Source organism: Eptesicus fuscus, chromosome 12 (assembly GCF_027574615.1).
Source record: "Eptesicus fuscus isolate TK198812 chromosome 12, DD_ASM_mEF_20220401, whole genome shotgun sequence".
In the NCBI taxonomy this organism is placed as follows: Eukaryota; Metazoa; Chordata; class Mammalia; order Chiroptera; family Vespertilionidae; genus Eptesicus; species Eptesicus fuscus.
The window spans coordinates 26,713,078-26,724,264 of NC_072484.1; positions in this window are offsets into that span (position 1 = coordinate 26,713,078).

Here is an 11,187-nt window from a genome sequence, read left to right on the forward strand (position 1 = left end):
GGCTAACACTTACCTACCGCACTGGGGAGTTGGGAGCATTAATTAATGCTTGTAAAGTGCCCTGGTATTTCTCGATTAAAAGATTCAATTAGAGTAAATTGTTACTATTAGGCAAATGAAAATGAAATAACAAGACTATTCTAGGCACTATAATTCATACGAAGTCCAGCTTTAAAAAGAATCATCACCTACATTCTAAAATAATCCACAAAACATTCTCCTAAAAGACAGTTTTTCCAAAATTTCCATCATCTAAGAAGAAATTCAGTTTCAAAGAAGAAACATGCCAACTTTTCCTAACTTAGAATGTTCCCTGGTTGTTGAATCTAGTTGTATATGTGATTGAAACTACATTTCAAAAATTTACCATTAAAGAAAAAGAGAATATAATTTAGTCCAGTGCCTATGTCTTATGCTTAAAGACCAAAAGGAAAATAAATATTTTAATGCATAAAATATTTCAAAGAAAAATGTATCACAGTTGCTCATGTTTGTGAAGATATTCAAGATCACTCGAGAAATGGAGACTACAATGAGCTAGTATATTTTGAAATACCCACACTGTGAATGGAGCTGATACTCTGCTAACCAGGTAACTTTAGGCAAGCTGAGACTCTTTAAAGGACGTTATTAAACTTCAAATCATTTTTATAATCCTCACTGAAGGATATGTTTTTATTGAATTTTGGGGGAGAAAAGGGGAGAGGGAGAGGGAGAGAGAGAGAGAGAGAGAGAGAGAGAGAGAGAGAGGGAGAGGGAGAGGGAGAGAGAGAGAGAGGGAGAGAGGGAGAGAGAGAGAGAGAGAGAGAGAGAGAGAGAGAGAGAGAGAGAGGAAGAAGAAGAAGAAGAAGAAGAAGAAGAAGAAGAAGAAGAAGAAGAAGAAGAAGAAGAAGAAGAAGAAGGCCGAAGCCAGTTTTGCTCAGTGGATAGAGCATCAGCCTGCGGACTGAAAGATCCCAGGTTCGATTCCGGTCAGGGGCATGTACCTTGGTTGCAGGCACATCCCCAGTGGGTGGTGTGCAGGAGGCAGCTGGTTGATGTTTCTCTCTCATCGATGTTTCTAGCTCTCTATCCCTCTCCCTTCCTCTCTGTGAAAAATCAATAAAATATATTAAAAAAAAAAAAGAAGGAGGAGGAGGAGGAGGAGGGGAAGAAGAGAGGAGGGGAGGGGAGGGAAGGAGAGGGGAAGGAAGGGGAGGGGAGGGGTGGGGCGGGGCAGGGCGGGGCGGGGCGAGGAGGGGAGGGGAGGGGAGAGGAGAGGAGAGGAGAGAAGAAGAGAAGAGAAGAGAAGAGAAGAGAAGAGAAGAGAAGAGAAGAGAAGAGAAGAGAAGAGAAGAGAAGAGAAGAGAAGAGAACACCAGTTACCTCCCATACACCCCCTGACCGAGGATTGAACCCACAACCTTTTTGGTGTAGGGAACAATGCTCCAACCAACTGAGCCTCTCAACCAGGGCTAAACTTCAAATAATATTCAAATCATCCTTCCCAAAGAGAAAGCTTTCCAACTGCATTTTAAGCAAACTTCTTTATTCAACTGAAACCCCTAGTACTCTCTGAAAGAGAATGTCATACATTTCATCTCCTTCCTCCATGCCTTCCTTCTAAGCCAACTTCTGTCCTTCCCTCTCTATTCCCTTTCTTCATTTTCTTCATAGTCATGAAGGTTCTTAAAGTGGGTTGACTCTGCCTGCCCACTACAGGAAACCGGGGAGACCACTTCTTTTGTAAGGATTTGATCAGACTTCTGGGAAATTGGGGTTGATTGGCAATGCCCAGGAAGAACTAAGATTGGGACATCAGAACACCTGTTTGGGAACACTTGTGAATATGGTAGATGTGAGTTTTAGAGAAGGGCCCCTCAAAGGCTTACCAGTTCAACAGGCAGGGAATGGTTATTAAATGTAAAGCTAAGCTAATTCACTTACAAGTTTTTTAGACCCCACCCCTGAATCTCCAGTTTACCCATTTTGTCGAATTGCTAAGGATAACAAATGTGAAGGATTTTCTAAGTAGTAAAAACCTATGTAAACTTTCAAAATTATTATTATCTACTAGACCTGCTTTTTGGGAAATGGACTTATTTGGTAACCAGACTAATATTATGGCTTCTCTTCCCAGAAAAATGCACATAAACATAAAAATTTTAAATATGATTTCAGGGGCTTGGGAAATCTCTTAAGATTCAAGAATCCCAGACACTTTGGTCAAAGTGAACCCAATTAAGAAGACTTTCTAAGGAGATCTACAGACAGGATCCCGTAGTACTATGAATTCCCCACGTTAAAAGAAAAGATCCATGGACAATGTATGGTCCAGTAGGCTTTTATTCAGTGATTCATGAACCGGGCAGCATCCAATCTAACAAATAGAAAGGAGCTCCAAATAATTTCACAATGCAAAAGATTTTTTAGACTAATGTGGGAAGGATAGAAGAAGTTACACAGAGCATGTACTGATTGGTAAAAGCAGGGTTACTTTCCTTAAATGAAGCAAAGGGAAGTCTTGGGACCAGGTCAGGTAATTTGTGCTGAATAGTCAAGAACTAAGATTGGTTGACCTAAGCCTTTCTTTTCTGGGAGAGTGGAACATAGGAACTTATTAAAGTTTTGGTTTGCTGACATAAGGCTTAGCATGAGCAACTCCATCTTGGGCTTAATCTGGTTGCTTTAACATCCAAAATTGAGAACATTTTCCTGAAGAAGTTTCCTTGGCTTCCCTTGTGCTATCAAGTTCATCAAGTCTATGACCCACTTCAAGTTAAGAACATCTCAGCTAGGGACCCTTGAAACACTAATTTGGCTCCCTTGGTCAGAGTCTGAATTTCTCCAAGAGAGAAGCATGTCTCATTCAGTAGAATGGTTGAATTGTTGGCATAAAATAAAATAGAGGAAAGAAACATCAAGCAGAGACATACAAAACTCTATACATATATACACACAGATTAATTTTATTTCCTAGATATTGCCAGGTATTTCCCATAGTAGGCATTTAAATCATGTGAGGCATATTTTAGACTTTATCAGCTTCACAATTAACATTTTCATGTGAAGAGTGTTATATAGATAATGGCATCTTCTCAACTTTAATGTGTATACAATTTACCACCAAATCTTTTTAAAATGTTGGTCCTCATTTAGCATGTTAGGGTGAGGGCCTGAGATTTGCATTTCAAACAAGCTCCCAGGTGATACTAATGTGTCCAGCTCATTTGGAAGAGCAAAGACATAGTGAACAGAGGAAGTGTATGTTAACAGTTCCATTTACTAATCACCTATTCACTCACTACTTTTGAGACCAGGATATAAAGGCTGCTTATGGATAGAGTTAAGGTAAAAAAGAGGTCCATAAAATAATAATTGAATAGACTCTCATACAGAAATGCCAAGAATCTCCACTATAATCCAACTGGAAGAGATATTAAATACAAAGTGAGATGTTGATTGGATTTTCCCACTCTCCTTTTTTTTTTTTTTTAATGTTTGGGTTTGTTTGTTTGTTTTTAAAACATTTTTTTTTTTAATTTCAGAGAGGAAGGGAGAGAAAAACATCAATGATGAGAGAGAATTAACTATTGGCTGCCTCCTGTACACACCACATTGGGGATCGAGCCTGCAACCTGGGCACATACCCTGACCAGGAATCAAACTGTGACCTCCTGGTCCATAGGTCGATGCTCAACCGCTGAGCCATACAGGTCTGGCCTGATTTTCCCGTTATCCATCTAATTATATTGATACAGAATAAGCAAAGATATTTTACTTGTACTTAAGTTTTTATTGAACAGAAACACAAAGGTTATATATCTAAACATTTTATCAAACTAGTCAACATGATCACATTGTCAGGGGAGGTAAACTTCTTACCCCAAATAAGAATTTCTGAGCACAATCCCATATACATTATCATACCTAATAAAATGGTAATATGCAAATTACCATCACTCCACTATGCCCACGATTGGGCCGTTGGGAGGCTGGGGGCAGGACTCGGGGTGGCCGATTGGGCTGACTCACGAGTCCCCGCCCCCCGTTCCTCCTGCCGTCCCCAACGGCCAGCGCTGCGGGAGGACCCATGTGGCCAGCAGAAGGCACCAGTGGCGGAACTCGGGGTGGCTGATTGCGTGGCTGCCCGCACCAGTTTTCCGCCAGCACCAGTTTTCCTCTGGTCACCCGCCGATTGGAGTGCCTCCCGCCACTGCGATCGGCCACCCAGAGTTCCTCCACCGGCGGCACTGGAGGAACTCAGGGTGGCCGATCCTGGAAGCACTCCAATCAGCGGTGGCCAGAAGAAACGGCGCTGGAGGAACTCGGGGTGACCGATCACGCTGGAGGCCAGAGGAAACGGCGCTCCGATCAGCGGGTGGCCAGAGGAAAACTGGTGCTGGCGCAAAACTGGTGCCAGCAGCCAGGTGAAGGAAGGTCTTTTGCACGAAACTTCATGCAACGGGCTTCTAGTCCTATATAATAAAAGGCTAATATGCAAATTGACCGAACAGCTGAACAACCAGCCACTATGACACACACTGACTAGGGGGCAGATGCTGAAAGCAGGAGCTGCCCCCTGTTGGTCAGTGTGCTCCCATAGGGGGAACGCCACTCAGCCAGAAGCTGGGCTCATGGCTGGCGAGCGCAGCTGCGATGGCGGGAGCCTCTCCCACCTCTCAGCAGCACTAAGGATGTCCGACTGAGCCATCAGTCGGACATCCCTGGAGGGCTCCTGGACTGCGAGAGGGTGCAGGCCAGGCTGAGGGACCCCTGAGTGCACGGATTTCGTGCTCCAGGACTCTAGTTTAATATAAAGTTGCCCTTCTTTCTCCTTTTGCTTTAGGCAATTTAGCCTCTTCTTCTCACCCCTGAAAATGACCAGGTAAGGTTCTATTACCCTCAATTTCTCTTTATGGTTCCTCAATGCTCCTCAAATACATCTACCAAGGGAAGGTGTTCATTTTCATCTATGTACTTATAACTCCCTACATAACTTTTCAAAGTTCTTGAAAGGGCAGATTTTAAGAGCTTCATACTCTTGCTGTAAGTACACATGTTAATGGGCCTCAATAAAACCAGAGTTTCAGGGGGGTTCTCTACTTTCAGGATCTTTTATTGAAAATAAATTCCAAAGTTTCTCCTTTCTCTTTGTGGTGAATTACTTTTCTACTGTACTTTAAATTGACACGTTTATTTCAAGTGGAAGAAAAATTTTAATTTTCCTATTGATAGTGTTAGCCCAGTGTTATTCTTATATATTGACTCTTTTTTTTTTTATTTCCAAAGGAAGTTTGGAGTGGATCAAGGCCACTTCATCAGAATAGAGCCCCAGACAAAGAGGCAGAACTTCCAAGATCCAGTCCCACCCCTACCAGGCATTAGTCACACAGACATGAATGGACAGCCGATAGCTACCCTTCTAAGTTTCTGCAAATATGGTGGCAGCAGTTTGGCGTTAACATGAACTCTGGATGAGGCCCTAGTTCTAGTTCTCTCTCTGGCCCATGAGACTCTGAGAGGATTTGTTTCTCCTTTGTAATTTCAGATTCTTCCTCTGTGTAAAGAGAGAATTGGCTAGCTGGTCTCTATTGATGATTATAGCTCTAAATGTTGCTTCTATGGGAATCTGATAACAAGGGCAGATCAGCAAGACTAACTCAATGCTCAGTGGGTACCTACCCATAACAAGGGTGTGGGGAACTTTAGTTTTGCTGCCATGTTTATCAATATTTGATGACAGTGTTGCTGGTAAATTTTGCAGCACATATTCCCAAGCCTTTCAGACAGTTATACAAAATTTAAAAAAAAATTAAACCAAACAAACTTACATTCTAGCTTACCTTGAGCTTGCATAAAGGTAAAGATCAAAGATAAATTATGTAGATCTTAATATGTATTTAATTTGATGCTTTATGTCTGGCAGACCATGTTAGAGGTCTGTTGGTGTTTTCTTCTGAAGTCAAGTGTAAACTCCTGGTAGCAACATGCCAAAGGTGAGACACTATGTATATATATAAAAGCCTAAGTGACCATTAAGGCAGAACAACCAGAACGACTGGTCACTATGACGCACACTGACCACTCCGATCACCTGATCGGTGCCTGCGGTGACAGATGCAGCAGAGCCAGGCCAAGGAGGGTGTAGGCGGGGGTGTGGCCAGCTGCCAGCAGCTGGGGTAAGGAAGGCCCCAGCCAGCAACTTCCCAATCCCTGAAAGCTTTTGAAAAACCTCTTCCTGGGGAGGCTTTTCTTTTCCCCACCAGAGGCATGCAATTCAAAGGCGCTAGCTGCAGAGCCGCCTGCCGTAGAGCCCCCTAATCTCTCCCCACACCCAATCAGATTGAGTCTGGCATGCAGAACACTCTGAGCTGCTGCCTGCAGGTGGAAAGCTGGCGGGGATGGGCCTCGGACCAGGACTACCCAGCCCCCAGCACTCTCTCTGCCTGGAGGCATCCAGCTGCAGACCTCCAACCCCATTAACTGGATCAGTGGTGGGGTAGAAAGCGACCCGGGAAGGTGAGGAAATGAAACTTGGGGCAAGTACCACAGGTTCAGTCCCCGTGACCTTCCTCTCCCAGGATAATGCTGTGCTCCCTAACTTCCCATGCACCAAGAGATAAATGTGGATTCACAAAGAGGCAGGCCCCTGAGGAGCTTCAGCTGGGGGGACGAGAGGAGTTACTCACTTCTGACACCCTCACCCTTTGCTTTAAGGCTGCATTCTCCTTCCCTAACACATGTTGCTTGAAGTACACGATAGTTTGTGTTTAGACATGCGATAAACGTGGGGAAAGCAAAGTTTTGTGCTTTAGAACAAAAGAGTCTGGAGTCTTTGGGGAGGTGTTCCTCTCTCTCTCTCTCTCTCTCTCTCTCTCTCTCTCTCTCTCTCTCACACACACACACACACACACACACACACACACACTCACTCCTTCCTCCCCTCTTCCCTGGCCTGGCGAACCTTCAAATCTTCACACAGAAAGTTAAGCCTAGCTCCTCAGAACCCACCCTTGCTGGAGTGGCCTCTGTTTTGTTTTTTTCTCTCAAAAGGTTTTTTTTCTAATCTCTAAACCAGCAGTTGGACATCCCCTGAGGGGTCCAGATTGTGAGAGGGCGCAGGCCAGGCTGAGGGACTCCTGTGCACAAATTTTGTGCACCAGGCCTCTAGTCTTAATATAATCTACCTTGTGTCCTTTTTGTCTCCAAAAACAAAATCGGTATCCCCACGTATAAGATAAACTAGAAGGTAAGTTATAAGATAAAGAATAAAATGATGCTTTTTCATGCTTCTTTTAGTGCAAAAAAAAATATTTATCCTATTCCTGTTAAATTCATCAGAAGGACCGTGATCTATACTCTCTTTAGTAAAGAGTATTTTGATGTCTGCACAACCCTAATGGGTGTTTTATCTTCACAAAAGTCTCTCAAATTCTAAATGATCAAATTTGTTTGTAAACTATAACCCAAATTCACAGCTTGTATATTTAAGAAGAATTAATGCACAAACTACACACACACACACACACACACACACACACACACTCCAGACCATGCAGAAATATAAGGAAAAAACTAATCTAAATGTAAGTAAAACTTATATTTTGACAAGAAAACCACTTGTCATAATAAAGATGAGCCTCAACATTGTGACCTTTTGTTCCAATACCATGAAGATTATATATATTCATTTTGCTTTTCTAGTAGCTAAAACCACACATTGCTACACCATAACTAATGGAAAAAGCTTTCCAACAAGTCTCCTTTGACAGTGCTTAACTTTATTATCCCATTACAATATATTGGGCACAAGGGGGCACTGAAAGAGTGAACAATCCCTTCTACCATGCTAGAACTGACACCTCAGTGTTCACCTTTCATTCTGCTACAGCGGAACTGTTGCTTTCATTCTTCCTTTCTTTTGTCTTTTTTAATACTTGCAAGGAATGTGCCAGCTATTCTGATCATGTGAGGGAAATGCATCCAACCCCATGGGCAACACCACTGTGAATGGCCTTTTCTAAGAGTATACATGTCATGTCATTATGAACCCGCATCATGGTTCACTAAAATGCCAAACATCTGTGGCAAGATTCTACCAGTTCACTACTCAGTAGTCATAACACCCTTCCTTCTTACTAACAAAACCCTTGGGTTGTTGGAGGCAGCTACGATCTACATTGCCCATCCTCTCTAGATGAGTGTGGACAATAACATGGAAGAGGAAGTTGCCGGGGAGAGTTATCCAAAGGGTGTTTGCTGAATTGGTAGGAGTCCATTCCCCTTCCTCTTTCTGCCTGCCTAGAAAGTGAAGGCCACAGCCAGCACTGTATCAGCCATCTTTCAATTCCAAAACAAAGGTGGAATAGAAAAAACAAGCCTAAGGCCTTGTAGGGATACGGAACTTCCATTTCATCCCTACACTGCCTCCTTCCAAATGTCAATGTGTGAAAGAAAAAGCAAATATTATCTGGTGTAATTCCCTATGATTTGGGTCTCTGAAGCTTTGACATAAAAGCATTTTAAAACTGCAATTCCCAAATAATACATCCTGAAAATATCCTGGTTAGCAGTGGTGGCTCTTTAATTATATATGGCAACGGAACTGAACCAAAGGCAATATTTCCCTGAGCTCCCATCCAGTCCCATGAAAGATATGCATGTTTGTGAAAAGTCCTGAGTTAAAATGTGTTTTTAAACATTTTTTTTAAATTTAATTGGACAAATACGAAATATCAATGCATATTCCCTACAGGAAAGTCTTATGGTGATCATAATAAATTCCAAGTCTCCTCTAGATTACTGCTATTTTGTCTACAAAGGCAACTGCCTGCTACATCACCCGCTGGACTCCACACCAGGAACCCCAATGGGAAGCACTACAGGGTCAGTGCCGAGCTTTGCCCACCCACACTGCTCACTGGAATAGGCAGGCAGCTGCACTGCTAACAATTTCCCCTCTCAGCACCCTGGTCAGCGGCCTCACCCTGAACTCTCACAGCTCCCAACACCCTTGGCTGTCACCCCATCCTCACCAGGGACCCTCTTCAATCCTTCCACTAAAAGAAGACTGGAAAAAACAAATGTCCAAAAGCAGCAACTTCTTGAGAAATAACCTGGGCTTCTGTGTCTATTTTTCCCATGAAAGAAATAAATGTTTATTTTTATCACATTAGTTATGCAGTTAGTTAAATGTGATTTTAAATCTCCCTACTATTTGTACTATTATTTTCCATGTTATCTCAGTGGGTAGAAAATTCAATCTAGAATTTTTTAATGAGTGCAAATATTTTTTAAAAATGTGAATCTTTGAATTATCAAAGTTTGATGATGTGCTTTTGGAGTCTAGTCAAAGGACATTATTATTGAAAAATATGTAATTGTTTTATAGAATAACGGAGGAAGATGAAGCTCTAATTATTAGATGAGTTCCAGTGCAATACCTTATTCTACAGAAAAATTACAGTGGTTAGGGTTATCAGCCATAATATTTTTGATACAGAGTTTGAATCATTTTTTAAAATCATCTTTAATCCAAAAATACCTTGCTATATTAAGAGGAAATCACATGGCTTATGGAAAGTAAATTATATATACTGTGGCATCTTTAAATGGATAGGGGATTTATATTCTCTAACTCAACCAAGTCCAGGGGCAAAATCTTTATATATATATATTTTTTTATTGAATTTTAGAAAGGAAGGAAGGGAGAGGGATAGAAAGAGAGAAACATCAGTGAGAGAGAAACATCATGGATTGGCTGCCTCCCGCACACCCCCAGACTGGAGATCTAGCCTGAAACCCTAGCATGTGCCCTGACCTTGTAGGGATACAGGAATCCAACCTGTGACCTCTTGGTTCCTGGGTCAATGCTCAACTGCTGAGTCACACTGGCAAGGCCAAAATCTTTTCAATTGCAGAGTTTCAATTAACACAAAGAATTGTTTTTTAATTGAAAAAATAATTAACTACTGAGCAGGCTACATTAAATAAGGTTATACATTTTCAGGATGGAGGTGTCTCTTTTAAAGTATAAGTGACCATCGATTTCCTCACGAGAGAGGCTTTCACCTGTGTGTTTAGGCTTCGAAGTCTGCAATGCAGACCTTAATCTTGGCTGGTAATTATGAACAGTTTCAGCATCCTGGTTTTTAATATGTTAAACTGAAAATATACGTGTATACATTATAAAAGGTAACATGTTTTTACATTTAAAGTGCTTTGTACATCTGTTCCAAGTAGCTTATGTATCCATTTGGTGAAAAAACACATTAACATTAAAGTCCCTCCTCCCTGATAACCTTGTGTTCAGGTGAAGGACTCAAGGCATTTTCAGCTATTAGCACAAAAGGCAGAGGTGAAAGTGGATCTCGTGGCCACTCTTTTCTCAATTCCCAATACTTCACTACACGCTAGCTACTCAATGTACAGTCTGCAGACCAACAGCAGCAGCCCTACTTGGGAATGTGGAAATGCAGAGTCTCAGGTACCACTTCCTATTAACTCTACATGATCCCCAGGGGATGTGCAGATGCACTGAAGTCTGAGGAGCACTGCTTTAGTGCTACAAAAACTCAAGTTCATGCCAAGTCTATATCTGTGCCACCTGTGAATCTTCAAAACCTATAGCTAGAAATGACACTGTTAATAGAAACTCTGTCATTTCTCTTAGTCCTCACAAGCTAAAAATCAATTAACATAAATTAATATCAGAGATGCTTGATATTTAAACAGAAAGAAATACCTGGCAGACCAGCACACGTGAAGCTTCTCCATCCACTTCCCTTTCACCACCAGGGATGTGTTAGAATGCAGATGGTCTGGCTGCCCATTTGTCTTTAATTTTTCTTTAGGTTCTTTAATTTTAGCTTTAGTAAAGATTATTGTTATATTAAACACACATGTACACATATTCCTGAGGAATGATGTAAGCAATTTTCAATGGCCATTTTCACCATTCTCTATTTTTTCAAGTACAAACTTGAGGACCTATTCCCATGTAAGCTATTATCTATTTACATTTTTGGAAAATTCAATAAATACCTGTTAGGTTCACCAGCACTTTCTTACTAGATGTCTTGTCTTAGATGGATTTGTGTCACTGAGCAATAGTTTGGAAACATTTAAGCAATAATTTAACCTTGAGAGATGGCACTAATGCATTATAAACTAATGTATAACAGATGTGGTCAGAAAGAGGGAAGG